Source organism: Antechinus flavipes, chromosome X (assembly GCF_016432865.1).
Source record: "Antechinus flavipes isolate AdamAnt ecotype Samford, QLD, Australia chromosome X, AdamAnt_v2, whole genome shotgun sequence".
Taxonomy (NCBI): domain Eukaryota; kingdom Metazoa; phylum Chordata; class Mammalia; order Dasyuromorphia; family Dasyuridae; genus Antechinus; species Antechinus flavipes.
In genome coordinates this window covers 11332153-11351555 of record NC_067404.1, presented here as the reverse complement: position 1 = coordinate 11351555, position 19403 = coordinate 11332153, and positions in this window count along the sequence as shown.

Genomic DNA, 19403 nt, shown 5'->3' with positions numbered 1-19403 from the left:
GTATAGGTAGAAACAGGGAAGAAAAAACTCAAGTCGTGTTTCCAGGGGGTCAAAGAATCTCAATTAGAGGTCTCCTCAAGGCCTGTATAGTGACACATCCAGTTGATCTTAAGGAAAGGATTGGAAGTTTAGAAAAGGCAGTGGTGGGCAGTACCAGCCTCTCTTGGCAGGAAATTTCTGTTACACCATGTCAAAGCCTTTGCTAGTTCACAAATGGTACCGTGGGCCTTTTTAATATGGGATAATGGGGAAAATTCTCAGAACTCTGTGGTTAAACAAGAAATTGAAATTGAAAGGGATTCATGCTGATAGCAATTACTTATAAAGAAAGATGACTGCACTGTTCTCCCTCCTTCCCTTCAGAAATATCCACATCTTTCTTCCTGGTGTCTCCAGAATCAATCAATCAATTAACAACCCTTTATTAATCTCCTACAAAGTGCTTGGTACTTTTCTACTGGGTAGGCCCTGGAGATACCAGTATTCTACCTACTTCCAGAGCTTTCAGTGGCGAGGAGTAAACCATACTGAGTCATGACCCAGAGCCCAAACATGAAATGATATGGCTGCTGGAGGGCACAGCCCATGAGCTGGATAAAGCCAGTTGCTTGGCATAGGCCTCCAACTCTAACTTCCCTAGCCTAGTAAACTCAAAGCAAATGAAACAACGTGCAAGAGATCAGCACAAACAATACAATTTGATTCTCTTTCTAGGACCTTTTAACATTAGAAAGTTTCATTCATGGCATACTTGGTTTTCTTGGTAAAAAAAAAATTTTCCCACAGAAACATTGAAGTAAAGATTTATAAAGGTTATCTTAGCCTTCCCTCCACATTCACCATGAATTCCTTCAAGAAAAGAGACTTTAAAAAAAACCATCCTTCAGTCCTTACTTATTCAATATGGAATTCTATATGGAATCCTCCATCTAGAGCGAGAAGGACCCTCTGGTGCCACCTTCATTTTAACCAATAAGACCCATAGAGATGAGCTAGTTGGTCTATTATTGTTTGTCCTTCATTCTTGAAGAGGACCATGACATTAGGGAGGTGATGCCATGACATGCAAGTGAATTCGATTTGAGTGAGTGAGAATTGTGCAAGGTCATCTGCCTCACTTTTCCCCTTCAGAGCCATCTCAGTCTCCAGATATAGATCAGGACAACCAAAGTTACATAGGTAGCAAATAGCAGCACCAGGTTTCCTGATTCCAGACAGCAAACTTGGACATTACTCTTAACTTCTAGATCTTACCTCAGTCTTCTACTAAGTCTCTGGTAGCAAGTCTTGGAAAATCTTGGAGGTCTAATAGATTCTCCTTACCTGTCTCTCTGAAAGGTTCAAAGAAGATGCCAGTTCCAACCGTCTTGGTGAGGAGATATATCTAGCAAAATAAAATTCCTTCTCTAGCTCCAGCCTCTGATGATCTGTATAAACCACCCGATATTTCTCTTTCCTTGTTTTCCCTGTTTGAGAGAGAAGATACAGCTGGGTTGGAGCATGAAGAAATATTTGCCACATGGTTAGGCCGGGCCCTAAACCCAACTTTTTCCACTCGCTATCCCTTTTTGCTGGAGAAATTTTTACACGACCCCAATTGTGTAGGTATATAAAATAGGTATACAGATCAAACATGTATTTATAATAAATCAGAATTTTGTGACCCCTACATTCATATGCAGAGGGAGGAGACTAAGCTAATCTCTATCAGAGTGGAAACACCTTATAACCTCCAGGGGGCACAATGGATAGAGCATTGCACTTGGACCCCTCTCTTAGATACTCTGAGCAAGTCATTTGACTTCTGTCTGCTTCTGTTTTCTCACTTATAAAATGGTAATCATTATAGCATGTCCTTCCCAGGATTCTTGGGAGGACCAAATGAGAGTATATACAGATGTAAGCTATCTTAGCTATTTCAAATGAGAAGACAGCCACTGATGGAAAGTTCACTCTTTCTCACTTTTAGCCAGCTTTAGTGATAGAATAAGAAAATTTAGAGCTGGAAAGTATTCCAGGGATCATCTAGCCCAGACTTGTCAAACTTGAAGCCTCCTGGCCTGCCTAGTGCTGACTGAACCAGATTCCATGTCATTGAGAAATACTTAACAGAACAAATTTAAAAATACAATAAGCCATAGATAATGTATATGTACACACACACACACACACACACACACACACACACACACACAGAGTTTTCTAAGTCAATTTGCATCCACAAGTCTCCTTATGTATAGGGGGCTTAATTTCTATTTGAACTTCACATCACTGATCTAATCCACTTGCTCTCTGACCCATTTTACAGATGAGAAAACTGAGACCCAGAGTGGTGAAGCCAGTTGTCCAAAAGCCACATTGGTAGCAATGGCAGAGCTACGATTTCAAACGAGGTCCACCTGCTCTAAACTCCATGCTTTCTTGCCTCTATTTTGAACCCAACTGACATTTCCAACCATTGTTTCTAGGCTTGCCCTCTGGGGCCAAACAAATCAAGTCTTCTCCAACTCCCCGGTGCCTTCCTTCAGTTGATGCCTAGTTCTCCAGTTCCTCTTCAGCTAACCAATGTCCTTCTAAAAATATACCTCTATCTGAACACATTATTCTGGAACATGGATGTGGCTTGACCAAGGCTGAAGAGGTGGAATGATCATTTCCTTCATTCTGAACAGGGCAAGAGATGATTATGGCAAAAGACAGTCATAGTTGAGTGTATATTTGTGTTACAGGAAATCAGTCATTCGTCTTAGAACAGGATCTTGAGGAGGAAAGGGATTATATCTTATCTAAAGTCCGCATCTTTTCTGGCACAAACACAGTGGGAGCTTAATGATAACAATAATAAGTAGCATTATAAATGCTTGCTATATAATAGTTTTTATGATTTACCTCACAAATATCATCTCATTTGATCCTCACAACTTGGGGAAGTGCCGTTGAGTCGTTTCCATCATGTTTTACTTTCTGTGACCCCATTCGGAGTTTTCTTGACAAAGATACTGGAGCGGTCTGCTATTGCCTTCTCCAGCTCGTTTTACAGATGAGGAAACGGAGGCAAATAAGGTTCAAAGACTTGCCCGGGGTCACCCATCTAGTAAATGTCTGAACCTCAGCAAGATGAGTCTTCCTGAGTGCAAGCCCAGCAATCTAGTCACTGAAATGGCATCTAGATGCCATTTCTAGGCAGCAGGTATTATCATTATGTCCATTTTACAGATGGAAAAACATGTGACTTGCCCAAGGTCACACATACAGGTGTGTCTGAGGCAGAACTGGAGCTCAGATCCTGCTGATCTCTAGTCCAATATTCTACTCACTGCATCAATTGACTACAGATTTATTGAACTAAACTTTTGAATTTATGATGTTTTGTAAGGGTCAGAGGAGGAGTCAGGCACTTTGCAATCAGGAAGTAAACAGGCAATATAGCCTGAGACCCCCAGAAGTAGTTTCTGTGAATAAACCAGGACCGCCTTGTGGGCGGGAACTCTGGTCTCATTGAGAACCGCATAGTTAACGGGAGACGTCTCCTTCTCTGATTGGCTGTGCGTATATCCTCGTAGACCCTATTTAAGCTGTGGGGACGAGGAAGTTGGTCCTCTTTGACCAGGAGTTCAGCAGGAGTTCACTAGGAGTCAGTAGGAGGTCAGCTAGGGGCAGGATGAGAACACGTGAATAAAAGATCTTGAGTTTGCACATGGCCGTTCTCGAGCACTCTTTCGTGTATCTAAACCGTTGTTCTTGTGAAATGATGGCCAGAGATCTCTGAAGACCTTAGACAGAGGTAAGCTTGGTAAAATCGGTTTAAGCACAGCAAAAGACAGTGACCAGAGATTTCTCTGAAGACCTGGGAACTAGGAGAGATTGGCAATAGTGAATGCGGAATGGGCATTAACAAGGGTATTCACAAGAGTAGTGAATGCCATTGTGGGCATCCACAATGTTTTCCCCAAAATTCAACTAGTGAGTTTTCCTGGCACTCACCGGGGCTGGAGACATTCCACTTGCCCCACGCACTGAGCTGAGAGTCTTCTTTAGAGTCACTTTCCTTTTTTCAGGGCTTTAGTTTCCTTCTCTATTAAATGAGAAGGTTGCACTCCATCTCAAGGGTCCTTAATCCCATGAACCTTTGGAGGGGGGAGGAAGAGGGGTTATCATCTAAGATGCTGCTTCCTTGTTGGATGACAAAATGAACCTAATATCGTCTGATGCTCGGCGTGGTATTCAAGCCGTTATCTGAGCGATCTCATTTTCCACTGAAGAGAGGGGGAAAAGAGATCCTCGGTCAACTAGTGTTGTTAACTAAGTACCATTAGTGTTGTGTAATAGGCCCTGTGCTAAATGCTAGGGATACTTATAAAGGCAAAAACCAGTCCCTGCTCTCAAGAAGCTCACGGCATAATGGAGAAAACAACCACTAAGTGATTATGTAGAAACAAGATGAATTGGGAGTAATCTCAGAAGTAAAATTAAGGAGGAGGGCTTCTGGCAGAAGATGGAAATGTAGTTGGGACTTCAAGGAAGCTGGGGAGTCTGGGAGGCAGAGATCAAGAAGGAAACCATTCCATGCAAGAGGGGGAAGGAGGCGCAGCCAGTGATGATGTCCAGAGTTGAAAGATAGAGAATCTTATAGGATGGATAGCAAGGAGGTCAGTGTCTCTGGATCAGAGAGTATGGGGGGACAGTGGGAAGAAGTGCAAAAAGACTGGAAAGACACAGGAAAGAATGGGTTTAAAAGTCAAACTGAGAATTTTCTTTTTGATCCTGAAGGCACTAGGGAGCCACTGGAGCTTATGGTTGATATGAGTGGGTGGCATGGTCAGATCTGCTCTTTAGAAAGATCAATTTGACAGCCAAGTGGAGAATGAATTGGAGTGGGAAGAGACTTGTGGCAGGCGGAATCATCAAGGGATTATTGCAATATTCTAAAAGAGGTCAGGGCTTATACCGGGATGATGACAGTCAGAAGAGAGAAGGTTTATATACAACAGGGCTTGTTAAACTTTTTCCATTTTCAACCCCTTTTCACCAGAGAAATTTTTATGTGATTCTGGTATATAGGGATATAAAATAGACGAATCGATGATACGTCATAATTTTGTCACCCTTCCCATGTTCAGTTAAGAGACCCCATATGGGGTCATGAACCACAGTTTAAGAAGCTGGGATACACAAAAGATGTTATATTCTAGATGTACAGGTTTTGGCAACAGATTGGATATAGGGGTAAGAAAGTGAGGATTCAGGAGCCTGGGTGTATAGGAGGATGATGGTTCCCTGGACAGCAATAGGAAATTTAGGAAAAGGGAAGGACTTAGGGGAGGGGGAGATGATGAGTTCGGTATTGGACATGATGAATTTAAGATCTAGTTTTAAATGGCCAAGAGGTAGTTGGAAATGTGAGTCTGGAGATTAGGAAAGAGGTTAGGGCTAGGATATCCTTATATCATACAGATAACTGAATCTATGGGAGTTGATGAGATCACAAGAACTAGTAGCATAAGGAAGAAGACGGCCCAGGATGGATCCTTGAGGGGTACTCATGGTTTCTGGGTGTGACCTAGAAAGAAGATTCAGTATGGCAGGAGGAGAACTATCAGTATGAGAATAATGCCCCAAAACCTAGAGAAAAGAAATCTCAAAGGAGAAGATGAGGAGATTCTGGGGAAAATGCTGCAGAGAGGTCAAGAATGAGGATGGAGAAAAGGCACTAATCAGTGCAACAGATCTAGTGGGGATGGTAGAGGAGGCGTTCTGCTGGCAGAGATGGCATGGAATGGAAAGGGAGTGAGAGGAGGAAAAAGGAAAGAGAACAGAGGTAGAGAGCTCACTTTCCCTTATCCCTCCTCCAACTCCCCTAATTATTACCCCATCCCAGCTAATCCCTGGGTCATTTGTTTGTCTCAAGGTAGATGGGCCCAGCCTAGCCCAGATCGATTTTCCCTTGAGCTCCCAAAAGATCCAATTCAGGCTAGTGAACAAATCCTGCTTGAAACCCCAAGCTCCAGGGACCCCAGCTGCTCCTTTACAAGCTTGTCTGTTTTGGGAATGGGCAATGCTTGTTTGGCATCTGGTCACGTGGGCTGCTTTCTGACCCCCTCCTGGTCAAGGTGTTGTGATGAGAAAAGCCTATTGTATCTGTTTTCCTTCATGGGATCATGTGCTGAATCTCCAAAGTGGATCCCTGAAGAACTGATCAAATTCATGTCTCTCTTCTTCAGAAAGGTGGGTGGATGATGGGTATGGAATAGTCAGATTCCAGGAATATGTTCATTTTGGCTGAACTTTTTTTCCCTTTGTTTTTCTTTTCCTTGAGGTTATGGAGGAATATATTCAGAAATGAATATAAAAGTAAGAAATATTCATTGAAGGCAGCTAGATCATACAGTGACTAGAGCCCTGAGCCAGGAGTCTAGAATACCTGAGTTCAAATCCCACCTCAGAAATTTTCTAGCTCGGTGATCTTAAGCGAGTCACTGAAACCCTGCCTCAGTTTCTTCAATTGTCAAGATGGGGATGCTAATAATATCCCAGGGTTACTGTGAGGATGGAATGAGATCATATTTATAAAATGCTTAGCATACTAACAGTCACATGTTAGGCATTTAAAAAATGACAACCATTATTATCCCAAAAATAATAATAAAGTGACTCCCTAAACTTTGTTCTGTGGTAAACATAGATCATCCTTTTCCATCTTTCTCCTCTCTTTTTGAGAAGCCTAGTTCTATGTTAATATATATATATATATATATATATATATATATATATATATATATATATATACACATACATACATAGATACATATATATAGGAAATCAGCTAGCAGAACTTTTTCCCAATCAGATTCTCTGATTTTCCCCATTGAAAAAGGATTCTAAATGGGACTAAGCCAAGTTGTCTTGTTCACTTACCTAACCCTAGATCGAATACTCATCGCCTCCTAGTCAGAAAGAGGAAAGTGAAACCCAGGGAGGGATGCTTGCAGCTCCCTGAGAGTAGGAGGAAGGATGCAAATCTAGTTCTTCCTGAATCTTAAGAGATTTAGTACAATGCCTTCATTTTTCAGACGGATAAACTGATCACACGAGTAAGCAGTCACAGAAGAGGATTGGAATATAGGTCCTTTGCCTTGAAATCCCGTGTCCTCACCATTCCACCAGACTCCCGAGGAATAAAGGGCTCCCTCCCAAAGAGCTAGGGCTTAACGCCTGAGCTTTCCCACTTTCTCTTCCCCCCTTCCATTTCTCCCCATTCTTTGGCCTGCTAGGGGCTTGATGAGAACGGAGGAGGCAAGAGAGGGCAGGCCTCAGTCTGAAGCAGTACTTGCAGAGTCTTTAAAGCCCAAGGCTCTCCTCCCCTGCCCTCCAGCACTTTCTTTGGGGGGGACAATTAAGGTCAGCCCAGGCTTCTTTATTTGCTGTGAAAATTCTCACCCTTTGTGGCAGGCCAGTTTTCCCTTTGTGAGGGACGGAACATCAAAGGAGACCGCATTGGGGGCAGACTAGAAAAGTGTTCAAAGAGTTAGGTGCCCCCTGGGACAGAGAGGATCCCGAAACCCAAGCTCAAGAGAATGCTCTCTCAGGCGGCCTCCCAGTAACAAGGTCGGAAGGAACCCCTGGGGACTAGAGATCTGGACCCGGGAGGAAACCCTAGAAGCCAGGCAGTCCAGTCCTCCCAACTAACATCTTAGGAAACTGAGGCCTAGCAAAAGAAAATGACTGTGTGACCCTGAGCCTCAATTTCCTCTGATGTTAAATGAGAGGATTAGACTCTGTGACTTCTGAGGTCTTGCAGCTTTATAGTTAGGCTCCTATGTGTGGCCTTGGCTACAGCATTTCCTCCTCGGAGCCTCAGTTTCCCCCTCTGTAGAACGAAAGGGGTGGACCATCTGGCCTCAGGAGTCCCTTCGGACTCTAAGTCTAGGGTCCTAAGGTCAGCAGTCCACCTTTCCCATCACCCTTCGCTTGACACTCTTACTGAGCTGGGCCCATTTGCACAGACCAGGGAGTAAAACAGGCAAGATGAGTCATTCTGGGAATTCAGACCCAAAAAAGGATTTCTTGGGCCTGAGTGCTTCGGGGGCTTCTGTCTACCAGGATCAAAGTTGCTGGCTGATTGCTTAACTCCTTACTTGATACTGCCTGTAAGGGCACGGCCTACTGGAGGTGGTGAAAGTGATTTGGCATAGGCAATCCAGCACAGGTGCAAACTGAATGTTCCATCCCCAGCCTGGAGGGAGGGAGGGCCAGGTATTTCAGAAGCTTGGGTTTCTCAGCCCCTTTTGAATTCCCTGCGCCTCCTCCCTTTCCCTCACACTATTTGGTTCCAGTTCTGGAGATATTCTATACTATGGTGGGACCTTAGACAAGTCATTTCCCCCTGCCACAAACAAGAAAATCCCTAAGGTCTCTTCTAGCTCCATCTGACCTCAGATATTTCCACCTCTCAGAGTCACTCCAGCTAGCTGGTTCTTATTGGATAGAGCACTGGACTTGGAATTGGGAAGACTCATTTTCATAAGTTCAAATCTGGCCTCATATACTTACTAGCTGTGTTGACCCTGAACAAATTTCTTCTTTGAAGACATAGTGCAAACTCCATCTTCATGAAGACTCTCCTTATCACCTCAGTTGCTAGTGTCCTTCCTCTTTCCCTCCCTTCCCTAATTGCCTTGCATTTGTTCTGGATTGTATGTCTATGTATAAAATCCAAGGTTCACCAGAATCGAAGTTGTTTCATTCCTTGTACTTTGATCCCTGAGGACTGGCACAGGTCAAGGTACACAGCAAGTGCTTAATGAATGCTTCTTGCTTGGTTGAGTGAAATGGCGCTCTAAGGTTTTTATGTCCTCTTAATTCTATGGATCCTTTCACCTCTGCCTAAACTCCTTGGATATTTTTCTGTGTACAATACTGTTGAGTACCGAGACAACCCAGAGGACTCTCTCTTACCCCTTGGTGCAGGGCAAAAGACAAAGCCTGGATTCTCAGATTTTTCTAGAAATCCAATCTACTGACTCCACTCAAGACTATTATCCGAGGTTATCTGAGTCATTTATCTCCGATGGTTAGAACCTTGAGCCTGGGAGAACAAGGTTGTGAGTTTAGTCCTAAAAATGAGTCAATTAACTTTGTATTCTTGGTGCAGTGAGGACTCGGGGACCAGTCCTGCTTTGGAAACTTACTAGCTTCAGTTTCTTCATCTGTAAGATGAGAACAATAATACTGGCTCTGTCCATTTGATGGGAAGAAAGCACCAAGTACGGAAGTAAGCCTCAAGAGCTAGAGTCCCACGATTGGGTATTATTATTTCAACTTTATCAAAAGAAAGTGCAGAGACCAATCTTTCTAGGAATTCAGAACAAAGAAATAATTGCTCCCTTTACTTCCATTTCTAACCTTTATCTCTCTAGGACTACCCTACAGAGTTTCTTCAATAACCCCAATGATGGCTGTCTACTTAAGTTCATCCATCTAGTGAGACAGCGAATGTCCTATGGCTAGTCAGGTGCCTCCCTACCCAGATCACACAGAAGAAAAGAAACTTGGTGTACCAGGTAGAGCACCAGGCTTAGAATTGAAAGCTTTGGATCACGGTGCCAGCCCCACTATTTCCTTGCTATGTGTTTTGTGCGATGACTCCCTTTGAGTCTCAATTTTCTCATTTTTAAAGGGAGAATAATGGTAACTCTTAAGGTTAGAGACTTGTTTGGAACAGACCTGGAATTTTATTAGCTTTGAGACCTCCCACAGTGGAAACTGCCTCCACTACTGTAGAAAAGAAGCTGTAACTTGGAAATCTGGAGACACGCTTGGGGGCACTGGGGCATGATTATGATTAGCTCTGACTTGTTCCTTAGTAAGATTAGAAAAGAAAAAGATCAGATCAATGATGGAATAGAAAACATTAAGGAAATATTAGGTGTCTCTGCTCTGAGGTTTTCCCTGGTCCTCCATAGTCCCTGAGCTTTCCTTCTGGTACACGGTAAAGGAATCCTGTTAGAACTATGAATTCGCTATCATATCTCATATGAGGATAGTCGATGTGTTGTGATGTGTCATTAAGCTTCTTCCTTTAAGAACTCCTCATTGAGAGGGAGGAGACTCCAGTCTCTCCATGCCAGTTTCCAAGAGATTCAATCATGCGGTTGGTTTGGGGTGGGTAAGGGAGGGAAAGGCTGGAGTGGAGGTGCGGGCCCTTCTGAGCAGAGAAACTCTTGAAAATTACTGGCTAAAGTGCAAAGGAGTTTTTATCTGCAGACACGAAGGGGACTACCTCCCTTCTGCCTTTCTCTTTCCCCTTCCCGCTTTGGAAATACAAATCCTAGACACATCGCTGGAGCTCCAAGTTACAAACTAGCCTAGTAAGACCACCACCTTCTCTCCTCATAATAAGGATTTTCACATGACAATATGATGTTTTTCAGAGCTTTTGAGGAAACTTGGAAATGTAACAGAGGAGTCTTGTTTGAGACTTGAGATCTGGACTCTAGTGTATTCTCTGGCAATCATTAGCTATGCGATTGGACTGGTCTCGTCCTATGAACAATAAGGGAATTGGACAAAGTTTCGGTACTCGTGCTCTTCCTGCTCTATGAGTCTGGCTGTGGCTTCCTGATTGAAGGATGGATATCATTTCCTCCGTTTTTTATATTTGGTATTCTATTCCAGAGAAAGGATTTGGTTTGGTTTTTTATTTTTATTTTTTTGGTGGAGGGAGGATGGGTAAGAAAGAATTTCTTTACTATCACTAAAAAAATAAAAATGAAGTAAATCATAGGATTTGGATTTAACGATCTCCAAAATTCTGCCCAACTCTGCTCTCTCCTCCACTTTTCTTGCTCTTTTTCGGCTCTCTCCCCCAGTATCAGGATAATCTGATCCATGTCGCTAGCTAACTTTGCAGCCCTCCTCCTCTCCTTCCCCCCACCCCACTCTACCAGGCCCCAAGGCACATTTAATGCTAGGCCAAAAGAAGATAGAAACTTGAGAGGGGTGAGTAGGGAAAGGGTGATGGAATGTTCTCCTGCATTGAAGAAAAAACCTGCTTATAGCCACAGATAGAAACCAATTTGTACAAGTAAGGAAAGATAATGTGACTTTTTTTCTGCCTCATCTAGACCCCTTGCTCCTCCTCTTACTTGCGAAGGGCAAAGGATAAGTTCAACATCTTAAACTATCTAGATTGGGGGGAGGTTTGTGTGAAGGCCAAAATTCCCCAATCTTGTGATTATTCCTTCATCTCTGGCATGGGGGAAAGAATCCAAAGACCTGGGTTCAAATCCTCCTTTGCTAATTACTACCTGGCAAGTCACTTGGTTTCTCTAGGCTTCCGTTTTTTCCTCTATCAAATGAGGGAGCTGGACTCAATGACCTTTGAGGTCCCTTCCTGATAGAAATGTTATGTGAATTCAGGATTTTTCTAAATTCACAGGATCTAAATTACATTTTGTATTTCAGGTATGGGAAAGATCTCAGGAATTGATACAAGGATATACTTCTTCCTCCTCTCCTATACATCTTTATTTTTTTCTTCTTCTGTAAAATAATGGGGCTGGAAGGGGCCTTTGAAACTATGAGCTTAAGTTAGTTGGGTGACAAGGAAGGGAAAAGTTATTTAGCGCTTACCTGTGTATCCCATGGTTTTTTGCATCCAAGCATAGGTATGGTGGCCATTGTTGCAGGAGTGGGGCTCCATGTCTTTGGGAGAATAGTCTCCGGGGGTCTTGGGAAGGGGCAGGTTGTTGGAGTCAGGAGAGCTGTAGGGAATCTTGCTCGATGGGGATTTCCTCATATAATCTGAGGGGCCTTCACCAGGGGACATCCAATCCATCTTTGGAGGGGCATACGGAGACCCCCAGTTCCCAAACCACTGCCTGTGGCCATCCAGGTTGGACACTTGATGGTATCCCATATAGTAGGCATAACCTGGGCCTGGCCCAAAGTTGGAGTTCTGTAGATGGCTATAGGGGCCTCGACTGCCTCCACTGTGGCTGTTGTATCGAAAGGAACCCGGATACATCTTCAAGTGCTCTTTGTGAAGATAACTCATGGACTTGCTTCTCAGAAATCTGGTTAGGCCATCCCCCTGGGCCTATTCGATCTTGTTTTCTTTCTCCTCCAGCTTCTTGCTGCAGATGGCCCTAAAAATAAAGCTTGATTACTCAGGTCCCCGTGCTACCTGTTATACCTTGGACTCTAGTTCTCTCTGAAGTCACAAGTTACATAAATAATGTATTTGCACTCAATCAAAAACTGTCTATTTTGGTTTTTAAGGGTTGCCTTGTTTGGGTCAGGTTCAGAGAGGAGTCTTATCACCCCAATTCCATCCCAACATGTATCTCTGCCCTCTGACCCCGAGGGTAAATGGATGGGAGATTTCCTTCAGAATTCATGTGAAGGGGTATGGTGTTAGGGGCAGGCAGATCCTCTTCTTCTTCCAAGATGGAGAGGCTTTATTTAAGAAAGAAGCTGATTGGTTTTTATTGGGTTCCTGGTAGATTGAAAAGGTGACCTGGACTGAAAGAAACAATTGGCTCCACCAAAGGGACCTGTACCCCAGAAGCTTGAGTCAGGATGGATATCTGATGGGTATCTGAAATAAAGGACCTGGAATCAGGAGGAACCAAATTCAAATCTAACCTCAGATACTTGATATTTACTAGCTGTGTGACACTGGACAAGTCAATTAACCATGATTTGAGAGACAGAGACAGAGAAAGACACACACACACACACAGTCAGAGACAGAGACAGAGACAGAGACAGACAGAGAGAGAAGGAATGAGAGACAGAGACACAGAGACATAGAGAGAAACCAAGAAAGAGACAGAGACACAGAGACAGAGATAAAGTACCTAGATCACATCTTGTCTCTGACCCTTGGGTGTCCTTGGGAAAAACAGGTCCCCTTTCACTTCTCTAAAATAAGGAAATTGGTAATAATCATAGCTAGCATTTATGTAGTGTTTTTGAATGGGCAAAACTCCTATAAATATGATCTCATTTTATCCCTTCAACAACCTGAGAAACAGGCACTATTATTATGCCTACTTTACAAAGGAGGAAACTGAGGCACATAGAAGTTAAGTAACTTGTTGTTTAAACAAGTAAATACCTGAAGCTGCATTTAAACTTGTGTCTTACTGACTTCAGTCACTTAAATGTCTTTTGGGACCAGAGAATGTCTAAGTCCTTTTGTAACTAGAGAGCCCACAGTTTTCTTTCTCAAACTAGGCCTTTCCTCCTAATCAACTCAGAAAACATTTATTGAGTCCTACTGTATGCTGAAAGGAGAAGGAGGAAGAAGAGGAGGAGGCCCATGAAATAGTCCATGTCTCCAATGAATGTATACATATAAGTTAATACAAAATACATACAAAGTAACGTACATTCATTGAGTAAATCACTCATAGTTCTGCATACGTTTCTGTGCATCAGTTCATATAATTCTTTCCAAATTTCTCTGAATTACTAATATTCATAATTTTTTACAGTATAACATATCACAATTTACTCAACTGTTCTTCTCTTTCTGTACTTCATGCCAGGAATACAAAGATGAAAAATAGCAATGTCTGAGCAGAGGGAATGGGGAGATAGCAGAAAATCACACAGATGCAAAAAAAAAAAAAAAGAAAAGAAAAGAAAAGAAAAAATACATCAATAGAACAAAAATTTATAAGAACTAGACCAGAAGAGGGTAAAGGGATAAAACAGAGAGTTTTTAACTAACTTATTTATTTTTCCTTATAAATTAATTTTGTGAATTATTAAAAGCTTCATGTAACCAAAGTTCAGTTTCATATGTTTCATATGCTCTTTTTCTTTTCTCCCTATGCTTGAACATTTGAATTTGGCAATGACTGCTGAAAGAAAATCTAAAACTAAATCTAAAAAGAAAAACCAATGTTAAAAAAATGAATCCGTCTCTGCTTTCTGAGGGTTTTGTCTGTTGGGGCTGAGAGAGGGAGTGTGGGTGATAGAGATGGAGGAGGGGTCAAGGATGTGTACCAAAAGCAGACACAAACCAGATTATCCATGCAAGATGCCCAGTAAACTTCAAAACCCTACATAAAAATCAGCTAATAGTAGAGTGTGAGGATAGCAAGGGAGAGATTCAGGGAATCATGAAGATTTCCAGGAAAGAGAGGTTTTTCAGGGATGGCTTCAAGAAAGACTTCCTGGAGAAAGCAACAACTTGAGTGGAGGCATGAAGAAAGGACTTTGTTTTTTCTCATGACGATAGGACAGAAAGGAGTCTATTCCAGTCATGGAGGATCATGTGATATTTCTCCATGGCGAGTCAAGGGTGGGCAGCAGAAAGGCAGTCTTTTCGGTGGGCTTGGTGCCAAAAGGATGCCAATAGATGAGGCTGGTGGAGTTCTTTGGCTACCTAAGTAGGATTCATATGGGGATCACTGGCACCATCAGCTGTGATGGCTACACTTCTGATCTGGGAGAACTGAGGAGACCCAGCCTCCAAAATAAGAAAGAAATTACAAATAAAATAATGAGAGGAAGTCATTCAGTGGGGATTTCTCATTCAGAGTTTGGGGACAGGAGCTGGCTGCTCCAGTGAGTGACAGAAATGAAAAGAGGCAAAAGGACTGGGGGAGAGACAGAAGTAGTTTGAGAGTTAGAGGGCCTGTGTTCACATTTTGAACGTGAGCGAGTCAAAAATGTCTCAGTTTCCCCAGCTGTAAAATGAGGGAATCGGACTGGAATGACCTTCAAGGTCTCCTGTTGTGACATTTTCTATGGAAACATTCGTTCAAGCTCAGACTTGCCATGAGTCTCTATTCCCCCACCCACCCATCCCAAATCAGCTGAGCCAGGAGGACAGCTATATCTCTCTAACCAAGTGCTTCTCAGTGGGTTCTTTATCCTGCTGCTGACCTGCTTCATTGGACAGTGAACTCTCAACTGCAGATTCTGTGTTCTTCTAAGGTCTAGATAGCTTTGCTCAAGCTTTGGCCCACAACTAGGTACCGCTTCTCTCTCTTTGTATCGTATTCCCTGTTGTATGTGGGCTTGGGGAGCGGAAATGGGATGTGGATGGGCAGGAGAGCCAAGGAAATAAGCTATCCCTTCTGTGTGGGGCTCCCTCCTGGAGGCACTTCTGCTTTGCCTTTGGGGACACTTAGGAGAGAACTGTTTTTGTCTAAGGACTTCGGGAATGGTCTTACAGCCAGATACTGAGGGTGAGCCCTCAGGTCCAGCAACACCAGATGGAGTGAGGTACCTTGGAAGCTGCTGGTGGCTTCTTTGGCCCTCTGGGCATTGAGGGAGGAAGAGCAGGAAAAGATCTGGGAGGGAGGGAATGCCGTTCTTGCGAGAGCTACCTCTGGTGGGGTGAAAAGGGGGTTGCTCACCTGCTCCCTGATCCAGGATGCTGCTGCCAAGCTGACCAAACTCCTGCCTGAATTCAGGGCCTCTGGGATTCAGAATGCTAGAGCTGAAAGAGACCTGAGAACACAGAATGTCAGAGCTGGAAGGGACCTTGGAACACTGAATGTCAGAGCTGGGAGGGTCCCTAGATTATCGAATGTTACAGCTGGGAGGGACTTTAGAACAGAGAATGCCAGAGCTGGGAGGGTCCTTAGATCATAAAATGTCAAAGCTAGCAAGAAGGGACCTTTGAATTCCCAATGCCAGAGCAAAAAGGGTCCAGAGACATAGAATGAATGCCAGAGATGGTACGGACCTTGGGATAAAAGGTGGCCAAAGCTGGGAGGGTCCTCGATCCATATAATGCCAGTGCTGAGAAAGACCTCGGAACACCCAATGCTGGAGCTAAAAGGGTCCTTGCCTTAGAAATGGGCAGCGCTGGGAGGGTCCTCTTGAACACTGGTTGTCAGAGCTGGGAGGAAACTTGCTCAGACTCCCATACAGCTTGCGATAGAAATCTTTCTGATTAGGTAGCAGCTTATCTTTGTTGAGTGAGTGAGTAGTCCCAGTGGGAGTGGAACTCAGACCAAATATATTCATATGATTCTTTATGAGCTATGATTTAGTCTTCTGGTCTAATTAATACCACCCTCCTCCCCTTCTCCCCATTGTCCTTCCTTTCCTCCTCACCTCCTCTTCTCCCCCTGTGGAGAGCCTGTGGCAGAAGATTGTGTGTGTGTGTGTGTGTGTGTGTGTGTGTATGCATGCACACACATGTATATATGTGGTGCAAACAAAGTCAACCTGTGACCCTGGGGCAAGGCCCTCTCTGAGATTTTTAAGCAACAAATGAATGAAGCAAAAATGTATTTTCTCCTCACTGGCTAGAAAGTAGGAATTTGGGAGCCAGCAGAACTAAGTCTTCTATCACTGGAAAATTGACTCCCACTACCCGTTTTGGCCCTAGTAGTCACGCTCACGCATAGCTTTCACCTTTACAAACACCCTGTGAAGCAAGGCAGCCCCTCCCCCAATATTTATCCCCATTTTACAGATGAAACAACTGAGCTAGCTGATCCAAGTTCACCAAACATTGGATGGATGTACGTAGGCTGATGGGCACTGTCGAGGTGTCTGAGTGGCAGGTAAGGGAAAAGGGAGAGACAGCTTCTAAATGTTTATATTAGACACTTCAATTTCTGGTGCCCTAGTATTAGGATTCCCTTGCCCCACCCATCCCCAAACATACCTTTTCTTTTTGCTCTCTTGGCTAATTTTCTTTCTGCTCTGGAGCTGCTCCACTCACAGAAGGATCAAAGTAGTTAGAGCTGGAAGGGAACTTAGAGCAAAGATAAATAAAACCCAGCCTCAGCTCACAATCAGAGGAATTTACAAGTTCAACTGGTGGCCTAGGTGTGGGGAAATTCACTGTTACAGATTTTTTTTTCAAAAACCCTACAACTCTCTCGGTGGCCCAGTGTTAAGAGTCGAGCACTCTTTTCCAATCTTGCCTCCGACACAAATCAGTACACAGTAGGTGCTTAGTAAATGCTTCGTTCCTCTACCCCCCTCTTTTTTGTTTTAACGTCGTTTTCATTTCTAAGATTATCTTACTCCTCCCATCCCCCCCCCCCAGCCATCCCTGGTAACGATGTCCAAAAAAAGACTCGCCACCAGTGTCTGACATATAATGTTACATGGCTGTAGTCTCCAACTTTAGTAAAGAAAGGAGGAAGGTCTCCGTTCTTCTCTAGGGCCGAGCTCGGTCTCTTTCTAACTGCATGATGTTTAGTTCTGTTTATGTTGTTTCCATTATTGATTATACTACCCCGATTTTGCTGACTTCATCGCATCGGTTCCAGAATTCTGGGATCTCTGATGGGTGGTGTGGTGGTCACGGCTAAGCCTTCTGCTACGCTGCCTGAGACTAGGTGACAAAGTCCACTCTGGCTTTGGTTAAATAACTGGTCGGCACACTCACCCAAAAAGTCGAATCCATTCATGGAGGTAGAAAAGAAAGGATGCTTGACTGGGCTATGAAGCAGGATTGTCCTACCAAGTTTGAAGAGGGTGTAATCTTACTCCAGTAGGAGCGAGAGGAGGTTGACTCCCACTTTGTCAACTGCTCCTTTTATAGTCTCCTTGGAGTCAGAAGCAAGTGGCCAGGAAGGAAGCATCAGCTGGTCCAAATCACTCATTTTCTCTGGGACTTGTCAATCTCCCAGGAGAACCCCAATCCCGAGTTGCTGGTCTTCGTGCCAACTCCTTATTAGGCTCACGTCATGATCCTTAGGTCAAGAGGAGGGGTGGCCTTTTCTACTTTGCTCTGGGTTGCCAGGAGGATATAGACGCAAATTATGAGGCACTCCAAAATAACGGGACAGATGCACACACGCTATATGGACATGTGTACACATATGGGTGTTTTGCACGTATACACATGAACAGACGTGTGTGCATATAGCTCTACATACGTAGATATCGATGAAAGAGAGATGACATAAATCTGAAGAGGGAGAGACAAACAAAAGCAGAGACTCGGAGAAAAAGCTAGAAAGCTAAGTGGGGAACAATCTGTTCTGCGTGTACGTAAGCGAGAACAGGGATTGTGCTGGGACAGGAGGTGGGAGAGACAACAAACCCGTCATCCATCAACTTTTCAGGCAGATTCAGGCTCACCTCCTGGCCAGGTGCCATTAAGCCTATCTGTGGCCTCAAGAAGGGCATTAACTCTTAGTGTTCCCAAAATAGTTTTCCCACATGGAGGATTACTACCCAGCAGCAGGCCCTCAGCTTTGCTAAGCACTTTTCACACACACACACACACACACACACACACACACACACACGACACAGTATACATATAAAAACATATATAGTGCACACATATGAGCAATGCCCATGTATAAAAACACATACATACACAAACATAAAATACACACATACATACAAAAACACCTACACAGTATATACACACTCACAGTACAAACACATGCCCCCCACACAGACACATGCCAAATACATACACAAAAATACATGCTACACACAAACTTACATGTAAACACACGCACATACATGCAAAGCCACAATACACATATAATACACACATAAACACATACATATTCCTAAACCCATATACACAGACATACAATACATTTATACAAACTCAAACACATACATAGTACACACAAACACATACATATACACATATAAACACAAATATACACCTAGACACATATACATAAACATGATACACATATAGACATAGGTAAACACATACATACATAAACACACATATGCATATATATACCCACAATACACACACAAACACGTACACAGTACATGCATACATACACCTAAATATATATATACACACACACACAAACACATATACAGTATACCACATACACACATATACACATATATACACAATATACAAACACATTTACAATACACACATATGCAAACATATATACCCACAAACACCCATACACACAAGCACAGAGGACACACACATAAACATATACAATACAATACACACAAATACATGAGACACATACACACAGTATGTAAATATATACAAATATATACACAGTGGACATACACACATAAACACGCATACACATGTACGCAAACAAAATATACTTACACACAGACACAGTCTATACAATATAAACACACCCCATATACACACATACATACATACATACACATACACAAGACACATGCACAAACACACACATACATATACATACATATATACATGGCTATACCACAGACACACAGAGACATGCACAGGTACACACAAAGACATACATACACACACAAACATATACATGTGTATACACATACACCCATATACATACATGCTGAAGCACAAAAACATATACATATAGACCCACACAAACACACATATGGCCACATACACACACATATGTATACACATAGCCCATTATCCCAGAAGCCCATTCTTGAGGTAGAGAGTAAAAATCTTATTATCATTTCTATTT